Source organism: Mesoplodon mirus (genome assembly GCF_964341445.2).
Source record: "Mesoplodon mirus genome assembly, chromosome: 15".
NCBI lineage: Eukaryota > Metazoa > Chordata > Mammalia > Artiodactyla > Ziphiidae > Mesoplodon > Mesoplodon mirus.
The window spans coordinates 63379678-63389840 of record NC_138991.1 but is presented as its reverse complement, the minus strand read 5'-3'; positions in this window follow the sequence as shown (position 1 = coordinate 63389840).

Here is a 10163-nt window from a genome sequence, read left to right as displayed (position 1 = left end):
GGTCACGAGCAGCAGACCAGTAGGAGGGCGACAGCCAGGTGTCTTCAACCAGCCTGGGACCTGAGAATTCAAGGCCACCAGAAAGCCATCTGGGCCTCTGTTAGGATCCTTGTGAAGTATGAGGAGGAGGAAAGTTGTATTTGAAGAGCTTGTCAGCCCCACCAGGAGGACAATAAAAATGACGGGAGAGAAAGCCCTTCGTTTCTTCTGAGCACTGATGGAGCTGGGGTGAAGTTCGGTGGCAGGAACTTGACAGACCCAAATCACTCTGATTTGCAGAAGAGGTTGGAATCCAGCATTGATGGGAGACAGGGTGGATGAGAATGAATGGGGAGGAGGAACCCAAAAGTTGGTTGAAGGGAGCCCAGAGGAGGGATGTCCCATGTGAAATTTGAGGCTGCTTTCACTGCTACAATGGAAACTTCTTCTCCAGCCTTTAAGACTTCATTAAGTCTGCTACACAAAAATGCCACATTAAATTGAATTATATTATTTAAAGAACAGTACAGCCCCATAATAAAAATGTAAAACTTTTGTGTTTCAAAGGAGACCATCAGAAAAGTGAAAAGTCACCCCAGACACCCTTGTTCCTTGTATACCCCCTTCTTCATACACTCTCTCCCTAAATGCAGATTCTTTAGGTGCAAACAGGCAGAGCTTCAGACTGCAAGTCAGCTCTTCCAAAATGACCCTGTAGGAAACACTGCAGGATTCCACCCAATGGGGGCTCTGGAGTCAACAACTCAGGGACCAAAGTGGATGTTGGTGCCAGGGGCAGTGGGAGGGGATGGGGAGTGAGAATTTCATGGTTGCAGAATTTTGGTTTTACAAGATGAAAAGTTCTAGGGATGGTGGTGATGGCTCCACGAGAAGGTGAATATATCTGATGCCTCAGAAACGTGCCTTTAAAATGGTGATGATGGTAAAGGGTATGCGACATGTGTTTTATTTCACGTACAATAAATTCTTAAAAAGAAAAGTGAAAAGAATGGGGAAAAATTTTTTGCAAATGATATATCTGATAAGGGACTTTTATCCAATATATATACACTACCCTGACAACTTAACAATAAAAAGACAAATAACTCAGTTTAAAAATGGGCAAAAGGGGCTTCCCTGGTGGCGCAGTGGTTGAGAATCCGCCTGCCAATGCAGGGGACATGGGTTTGAGCCCTGGTCCGGGAAGATCCCACATGCCGCGGAGCAACTAAGCCCATGAGCCCCAACTACTGAGCCTGCGCATCTGGAGCCTGTGCTCCCAACTGGAGAAAGCACACAGAAACGAAGACCCAACACAGCCAAAAATAAATAAATAAATAAATAAATAAATTTTAAAATGGGTAAAGGGTCTTCCCTGGTGGTCCAGTGGCTAAGACTCCACACTCCCAATACAAGGGGCCCTGGTTCAATCCCTAGTCAGGGAACTAGATCCCACAAGCATGCCTCAACTAGAGATTCCGCATGTTGCAACGAAGATCCCTCATGCCGCAAGACCCAGAGCAGCCAAATAAATAAATAAATATTTAATTTAAAAAATAAAACCTACTATTTAAAAAATCATTAAATAAAATAAAAAATAAAAATGGGCAAAGGGTCAGTGTATACATTTCTCCAAGGAAGACGTACAAATGGCCCATAAGCACATGAAAAGATGCTCAACATCCTTAATCATCAGGGAAATGAAAATAAAAATCAGAGTGAGATACCACTTCACACCCACTAGGATGCCTAGAATCAAAAAGACATAATAGTAAGTGTTGATAAGGATGTGTGGAAGTTTGATACATTACTGCTGGGAATGTTGAATGATTTGTCATTTTGGAAAATAGTCTGGTGGTACCTCAAAAAGTTATAAACATAGTTACTGTATGACCCAGCCATTCTACTCCTAGGTGGAATTCATGAGAAAAAGCATGTCCACACAGAAACTTGTTCATGAATGTTCATAGCAACATTATTCATAATAGCCAGAAGGTGGAAACAACCCAAAAGTCCATCAGTGGATGAATGGAGAAACAAAATGTGGTCCATCCTTACTGTGGAATGTTGTGCAGCCATAAAAAGGAATGAAGTCCTGGTACACGCTGCCACATGGAGGAACTGAAAACACTATACCGAGTGAAAGAAGCCAGACACAAATGGTCACATACTGTATGAGTCCGTTTATATGAAATGTCGAGAATAGGCAAATCTATAGAGACAGAAAGTAGATTAATGGTTGTCTGGTAGTGGGCACTGGAGGATGATGGCTTAGGGGTGCAAAATGGCTTTTTTTTTTTCTGGCTGAGCAGCGTGGCATGAGGGGATTCGACCAGGGATGGAACCCATGCCCCTGCAGTGGAAGCATGGAGTCCTAGCCACTGGACCGCCAGGATAGACCCCCAGAATGGCTTTTTGAGGTGATGAAAATGCTCTGAAATTGATTGTGGTAGTGATGGTTGAACAGTTCTGTGCATTGAATTGGGCACTTTCCTGCGTGAATTGTATGGTATGTGAGTTATATCTCACTAAAGCTCTAAAGAAAATGGCTCAGTCCATGATGAAACACAAAATGCCTTCAGATGGTGGCCTTCATGAGACAGACGTGGAGGGGCCTAGTGTCACGTCTCAGGGAGCCAAGTTTCCAGAGATGAACCAGAAATACGACTTGCAGCTGAAACAGGAGCTGCTCCCTTCTTTCCCTCTCACCCTGGAATTCAAAGATGGCTCAGGGAAGATCTGGACTTCCTGGGTGGGGAAAGGGGTTTTCAGACAATTGAATGGGCTCCTAAGGGGCAGGGGATGTTAGCTGGGGTCCAGTGAACCCAAGTGAGGCTTTCACCAAGGAGTGGGACTTGTAGGTCTGTCCCTCTTGGGCTCACACGAGTGGCCCCTAAGGAACCCTGTTCTTCTTCAAGGATATTACAGGTTGAAGTGTGTTTCCCCAAATTCATATGGTGAAGTTCTAACCGCCACTACCTCAGAATGCAACCTTTTCTGGAGATGGGTCATTACAGAGGGAATCAAGTTAAAATGAAGTCCTTAAAAAAAAAAAAGAAGTCCTTAGTGTATGTCCTAATCCAGTATGACTGGTGACCTTATAAAAATGGGGAATTAGGAGACAGATACATGTCTAGGGAGGATGCCATGTAAACATGGAGATGGCCATCTACACGCCTAGGAGAGAGGTCTGGAACACATCCTTCCCTCAGGGCTCTCAGAGGAACCAAGCCTGCAGACATCTTGATTTCAACTTCTAGGCTCCACCGGGAGAGAATAAATTTGTGCTGTTTAGACACTGGTCTGTGGCAGTTTGTTATGGCAGCTCTGGGTCACTAATACAGTCAGCAAGGCCATGGCCGTGCTGGGCTGTGAGGGGCTGTGGCTGCAGCTGGGAGGCAGGCCAGGCTGTGAGATATAGGGCCAGGGAGAGTCCTGCCGTGGTGGCTCTGAATTGGGGGGCTCCCAGAGGGCTCAGGGGCATCCCCCATATCTTAACCCGCAGCTGGGTGACGTCCTTCTCCACAGCTCCAGAAGATTCCTCAGCCTGCTGTCTCAAGTCTGGACTTTCCCTCTGCCCCTCCCCTCTCTTGAGCTGATGGGTCACGGGTGAGGCCCGTGCTGGGCTCAGAGAGTCCCATCCCAGCTCAGGGTGGAGGGGCGACAGCCAGGGACCCTGAGTGTAAGGGACATGCCCTCCTTAATCCAGGCCCCTCAGACCTCTGTCGCCTCGTCTTTCCTTCCTTCTGTCTCTTCCCCTCTCTGTCTCTGTTTCTGTCACACACAGGCAAACACACACAGCTGACCCTGCATCCTGCCCCAGGGTGGCTCCACCTTCCCCCGCCCCTCTCTCTTCTGCTCTTAAATCAGTGGATCTCAGGGGTCAGCAGACAGCTCAGCTGGGGCTCTGGCTGGAGGAGCTCAAGGTCACTGGCTCAGGGGAAGCAAAAGTTGGGGGAGGGGGCTGATCTGCAGCCAGAGGACTTTCCAGGGTGGTGGGACAGGCTGCTTCTCTGAAACCCTTTTCCTCACACCTGTTCCTCCCACCAGGTCACAGCAGCAGAACCCCGAGCCACCATGTGCTTCTCCAAAGTGAGTGAGAGGGAGTGATGGGGGGGAGATTGGGCCCTGGAGTCTCATGTCCCCCGTGTCCCCCACCCCCACCAGCCCAGCCCCCACCCCTGCTGACTGGTCCACATGCACCTGCCTGTGTCCCACCCTCCCTGGGCCCTGGGGAAGCCACCAGGGAAGCAGAGGGTCAAAGGCATGTGACCTGTGCCATCAACAGGGCCCAGTCTCACAATGACCCTGTTCGAATGCTCTGCTGTCACCGTCCTGAAATCCTGCATAATTGTGGACAAAGGACCCTACAGTTTTCTTTTGCTCTGAGCCCTTTCCTTTATGGAGCAGGTCCTGTTGTGGGCCAGTATTCCTGTCTGGGAGGTCAGTTATGGGGGGCAGCTCTGTGTGCGTGTCTGTGTGTGCAGGAGCACAGAGGAGTTATGGGAGAAGGGTGTCACTTTAGGAATTAGACTGGACATGCTCGTGGGGGAGCTGGAAATGGAGGGTCTGCAGTGTAAGAGGAATCAGCCATCCCCTTGGACCCTGTCTACACCCTGGAAACCCGGGGGTAGAGGCTGGGCAGTGCTTTCTGAGAAACTTAAAAATATTCTTCTCAGGTGCCTGGATTAGCAGCTGAAGACTGCACTGGCCTCACTGTCTGTTCTTTCCCTTTGGGGTGCCTTCCCCCCTCCCCCCACCACACCACTTCCCCCACCTCAATTCTGAGGGTGACCAGACCAGGGAGCTCTGGGCCACGCAACACAGGGATCGGGGAGTGGTATTTGCGGAATGACCCAGGGCTGAGTGGTCAGGCTCAGTTAGAGGGTCAGGAGATCGTTCCCACTGGCCCCCAAGGTGTTTTTTTGCCCTGTTGTGTGTGACACTGGGCTGACAGGGTGGTGCTCTTGGTGACACAGTGTGCAGAGAGGTGCCTTGCACACGCTGTGAGTGGCACTGACCACCCAGGGGCCGGAAGGCAGTGTGGACAGCACCAGATTGGGACCATAATGTGGAGTCTTGTGAGGGGTCTATGGGGCACCTCCCACCTCCATGGTGGAGCCAAGTGTCTGGCAGGGAGGTGCTGGGGCCCGGGGGCCTGCAGGGTCAGCAGTCAGGTAGAGCCTCAGACAGGAGAGGACAATGCCAATTCCTCCCTGTTCAGCTCTCACCAGGACCACGGAGGGCTAGGGATCTGGGAACCAGCTTGACCCTGCACACTCAGTGGCAATGGTCCTACTTGTATGTGTGTGTGTGTGCGTGTGTGTGTGTGTGTAACAGGTCTAGGGGAGTTGGCAAGGTCACATAAGCCTGAGTGTCACTGTTACCTCCACAGGGAGTCCCAGATAACATTGCTGCTCTGAGGGCCAAAATGGAAAGAACCTCTTCCCCATGTATGGTTGGGGGATGCAGGAGGCCTGGGTTTTGCTGGGTGAAGCTGAGAATGTCCTGGCCCACCTGAGACGCAGGAGGGAGAAGGACCAGGCCTCTTTGTCCCAACTCTGTCTCTCTTCACAGCATGAGTGTGTGGATGACTTCTGTGATGACCTCCAAAGTCAACCCCAAGCAGACACACAGGTGGGTCAGTGTGCCCCTACTCCCCTTGCCTCCCCAGTTTAAGTGTGGTGGGTGGTTTCTGATGATGGTGATGATGAAGGGGAAAGCTCAGCACCCAGTCTTTACACTGGACAAAATTCCTACCTGTGTGGCGGGTGAGTGCACAGGTGGGGGATACAGAGGCCCAGGGATGCTGAGGGAGGTGTCCAAGTCAGAGGGCAATTGATGGCAGGGCAGGGATGCCAGATGCCTGGTCCCCAGGCACGTGGGCTGAACCCTCACTTTGTGGTGAGGGGCCACAGATGAGAACAAGCTGGGGCTTGGAGTTTGAGACTGAAAGTGAGAGAGGGTGGGGGGATTTTAAACGGAGCGTTGTTTTCCCAGCAGGTCGAGTCAGTCCTAGCAAAGCTGGAGATGAGTTTGGGCCTTGCCCCTCCCCCAAAGAGCAGCCCCCAGGGTTGGATCAGCCAGGTTATCTGGGTTGCTGTCTCCCTTTGGACTCACCTGGATGCATGGGAGGCCACAGTGGGGACCACAGACCTCAGCGGCAGGGGCAGGTGTACAGCCTCCACACTTCCTCTCCCCAGGACCACCTCAGTGAGAACCTGCTTGAAGCTGTGGATGCTGATGTTCACAACAATGTACTGGTGAGTATGAGCCACTGTCACAGCCCCTTGCTTCCCCTCCACCTTGCTGTCTCTCGCCGTTGGCACTGCCATGCGTGCACATAGCTCCCCTGAGTGGGGGTTGGAGGGATGGCCCCTGAGAGCTCAGGAGGTACAGCCTTGCTGGCACCGGCCTCTCCGCCCAGCACACAGTGGCCAGAGCCCTGCCCTGAATTCACGATGATGAGCCTCGTGGGCCTGGTGCTGGGCTCAGAGGCCAGTACACCAACAGGCAGATACACCTCACCGTGGTGGTTTACGCCTCGAGGGGAATTGAGGGGCCAGGCCCAGCCTCTGGGAAAAGTCCTGGTGTCTATGGAGCTGTTGGCAGGAAAGCAGGCAGTTTCCATTTGTGGGCTTCTGTGTCCCAGACTCTCACAAAGGCTTGGAGGCCTCAGCCAGGGTCAGGACCTTGGGCTGCATCCCCCCTAGGGGGGTCCCTGAACAGCCTCCCATCCCTGCAGCAGTTCACCCCCATGCTTGGTGAAGTGCAGCAGGAATTCCGTTGTAGAATCCGGAGGCCCTCTGGTACTGACAATCCAGGAGACCCAGAGAGGCCCTCTGGCTCTGACAATTCAGGGGACCAGAAGCCGGGGAAGAGCTTTTGGGACAGAACGCTGAGGCAGTTGAGAATGGCTGCAGGAGCTGAAGCGGAAGTTTTTTGTTGCGCTTGCCTACCTGTGGCAGAAGGTGGCTGCCGGCTTATAGGCCTTGCGCAGCGTGGTTGAGGCCATCTGGGGAGAGTTGAAGCGTTTCTTCTCCTCTGTGGGGCAGGTCTTCAAGAGCCTCATTTAGGTCTAGGGAGCCCCACAGGGTCCGGGAGGAGATTGGCCTCATGTAGAAGCCACTTTGATTTTCCCCTTCTCAGTAAGAATCTTCTGAAGCGACCTTTGCCCTCCTGCTCACCCTTGACCCATCCTTGCAACATCCCTCACCTCCTGTCCTTCAGGGAGGACACCACCCTGCCCATCAAGCTCTCCCCACCTGGGTTTCTTTCTCCAGGTCTGACCTGCCTGTCGCTGTAGTGCTGAAATCCTAATAAAAGTTGATTGAACCAAATGGAGTGCCTGTGGGGATGGAGGCTGGGGACCCAGTGGTGACAGGCAGAGTTCGTGGGTCAGAGGGACCCAGGTGGGGGTCCTGGTTCTGGGTGAACAAGGACAAGCCACCCGCCTCTCTAATCTGTAACTAGGGACACTGGTCAAGGACTGACTCATGGTGAGGACTGGACCATCTCAGGCCACTGCATTGCTTATCGGTGCCTGAGGCATAGTAGGTGCTCAATAAATGCACACACCTGGGGCACAGGGAGCTCCGGGGAGGGGCTTTGACCCCTCTTTTCTTCTCCTGATCTCCCTCTTTGGGCCTTCACCACTCCAGCTGGGGCCTCGCAGCTCCTTGGTCTTTCTCCAAAGATCAGAGCCCCAGGAGCCAGGGAGGGTGCACCCAATCCTGGGCCAGGAGGGAAGGCAGAGTAGGAGAGGTGGGAGTGGGGTCTCTGGGCCTGTGGCCTCCCTCACCTGGGCCTGCAAATGCAGACTGGGCGATCCAGGAGCAAGACCTGAGGGCCAGCCATGCTCACCGTCTCTGAGGCCAAATTCCCATTCCCCCACTCTCTCCAACCTCACCCCACCCAGCCCTGACTTCCTGCCTCAGGGTGCTCACAGAGTAGCTTTGCCTTTGGGGATTCTCTGTAACCCACTCTTCCTCCCAACTCCTGAAGGGCTGGACCTTCGCTAGGCTCAGAGCTTTCCCTCCCAACTGTGCCTGAGAACCACCTCTACTTTCCCCAGATTTGGGGCTGGTTCTCCTTCAGTCCCTTGAGCTTCGGTTGGAGTTCACTTCCTTTCCACAAGCATTTGCTAAGGAGCAGTCTTGTGTCAGGTTGGTGGAGGGGCAGTAATTAAAATACAATATTTTTTGAGTGAAAAGTGACAGACAAAAGCAGGAGGTGTATGTGTGCTCTGGAGCTGGGGTGGGCAGCTTTTCTCTCCTGTATTTTTAGCAGAACTCACGTGATTTAAAACCTGTCCACCAGAGGGAGAGGCAAACCAAGTCAGCCTGATGGGCAGGAAGAAGGTGGGGCAAACCTACAAGGCAGCTTTGGGTTTAGAGGAGTTTGATGGTTAGGGGTCCCCAACTGTCAACCTGACTTGGCTGTGGGCAGGTTAGTTTTTCCTGTTAGCATTTTCAGTTAGAATTAGTTACCAATGTTACAGAAGAAGAGGTTTCCTGTATTAATCCAGAATCTGGGATTTTAAGTTTTATTCATTTTAATTAATTTAAACAGCCACATATGGCTGGAGGATACTGTATTGGACACGGAGGGTTAGTGGTAGACTCCAGAGGAGAAAAAATTCCGGGGTGAAATTGGTTGGCCTTACCAAGAGCTGCCTGTGACAGAAACCCTCCCCCCAACTCCCAACACACACACGCGCACACAGACACACACACACACACACACAAATAGCCTGAGCCTTTTCAGGTGGGAGTTACTCCCCCTGGACCTGCTCCCATCCAGCCTGCTTTTGAAGGGGTGGGGAAGGAGAAATGCATCACCGTGATACAGTGGGGAGGGTAAAAGGTGGCATTTTGGTGCACTTAAAAAAAACATAAAGAGGGACCACTTTCAAGAAGGTTGTTTTACTTTGGGTATTTTAAAATACATCCTGAGGCCTGGAAGAGTTCCCTGTGGGGACGGGAAGAACTACTGTGCAGGGTCGGTGGAGCCAGAGAGACGTGGCTGGGGTGTGGGGGCAGCGCCATCCACTGCAGCCTTGGAGGCCAGGCACACCGGGGAGATGCACGCGGGACAGACCTGGCAGAACCAGGCGAAGCTAGTACAGGGTCTCCCGGGCGTGGGTTCTCAGGTGGCGCAGCAGGTGGGAGTTGCGGCTGAAGCTGCGGCCACACTGCGTGCAGGAGTAGGGCCTGGCCCCCGTGTGCACCAGCATGTGCCGCAGTAGGTTGCAGCTGCGGCTGAAGATCTTGCCGCACTCCAGGCACTCCTGGGGGGGCTCAGCCTGCCCAGACGCACCGTCGTCCCCCGCCCCGGCGTGGGTGGCCAGGTGGCGCTGCAGGTGGGCGTTGCGCCGGAAGCTCCGGCCGCACTTCTGGCAGCTGTAGGGCCGCTCGCCCGTGTGGCTGCGGCGGTGGCGGGCCAGGTTGGAGCTGTTGCGGAAGCGGTGGCCGCACGTGTCACAGACGTGAGGCTTCTCCCCGGTGTGGATGCGCTGGTGGCGCGCCAAGTGGGCGCTCTGGCTAAAGCCCTCGCCACACTCGCTGCAGCGGCAGGGCTTCTCCCCGGTGTGGCTGCGCCGGTGGCGGGCGAGGTCCTGCGTCTGGCTGAAGCTCTTGCCGCACTGGGTGCAGTGGTGGGGCCTCGGGCCGCCGTGGGTCAGGAGGTGGCGGGCGAGGCCGGCCCTTCGCATGAAGCGCTTCCCGCAGTGCGGGCAGCTGTAGGGCTTCTCGCCCGTGTGCACCCGCTGGTGGCAGACCAGCTGGGAGCTCTGACTGAAGCTGCGGCTGCAGACCTGGCAGGAGAAGGGCCGCTCGCCTGTGTGCACACGCCGGTGTGCCCCCAGGTGCTCGCTGCGCCGGAAAGCCTTGCCGCAGTCGCCGCACACGTAGGGCCTGAGCTCGGGCCCGGGACGCAGGCTGCTCGAGCACTCGGAGCACTGGTGGCCCTGGTCCTTGGCGTGGATCCGCAGATGGCGCTTGAGGCTGGAGCGGCGCTGGAAGGTTTGGCCGCAGTGGGAGCACAGGACGATGGCCAGCTCGGGGGGCGCTGGGGTCTTGGTCTCCGGGGCGCCTGGGGACTTTTGGTCCTGGGCGTGTGCCAGCAGGTGCTGCATGAGGCGGGCCCGGCGCTGGAAGCCCTGGCCGCACTCGGCGCACAGGAAG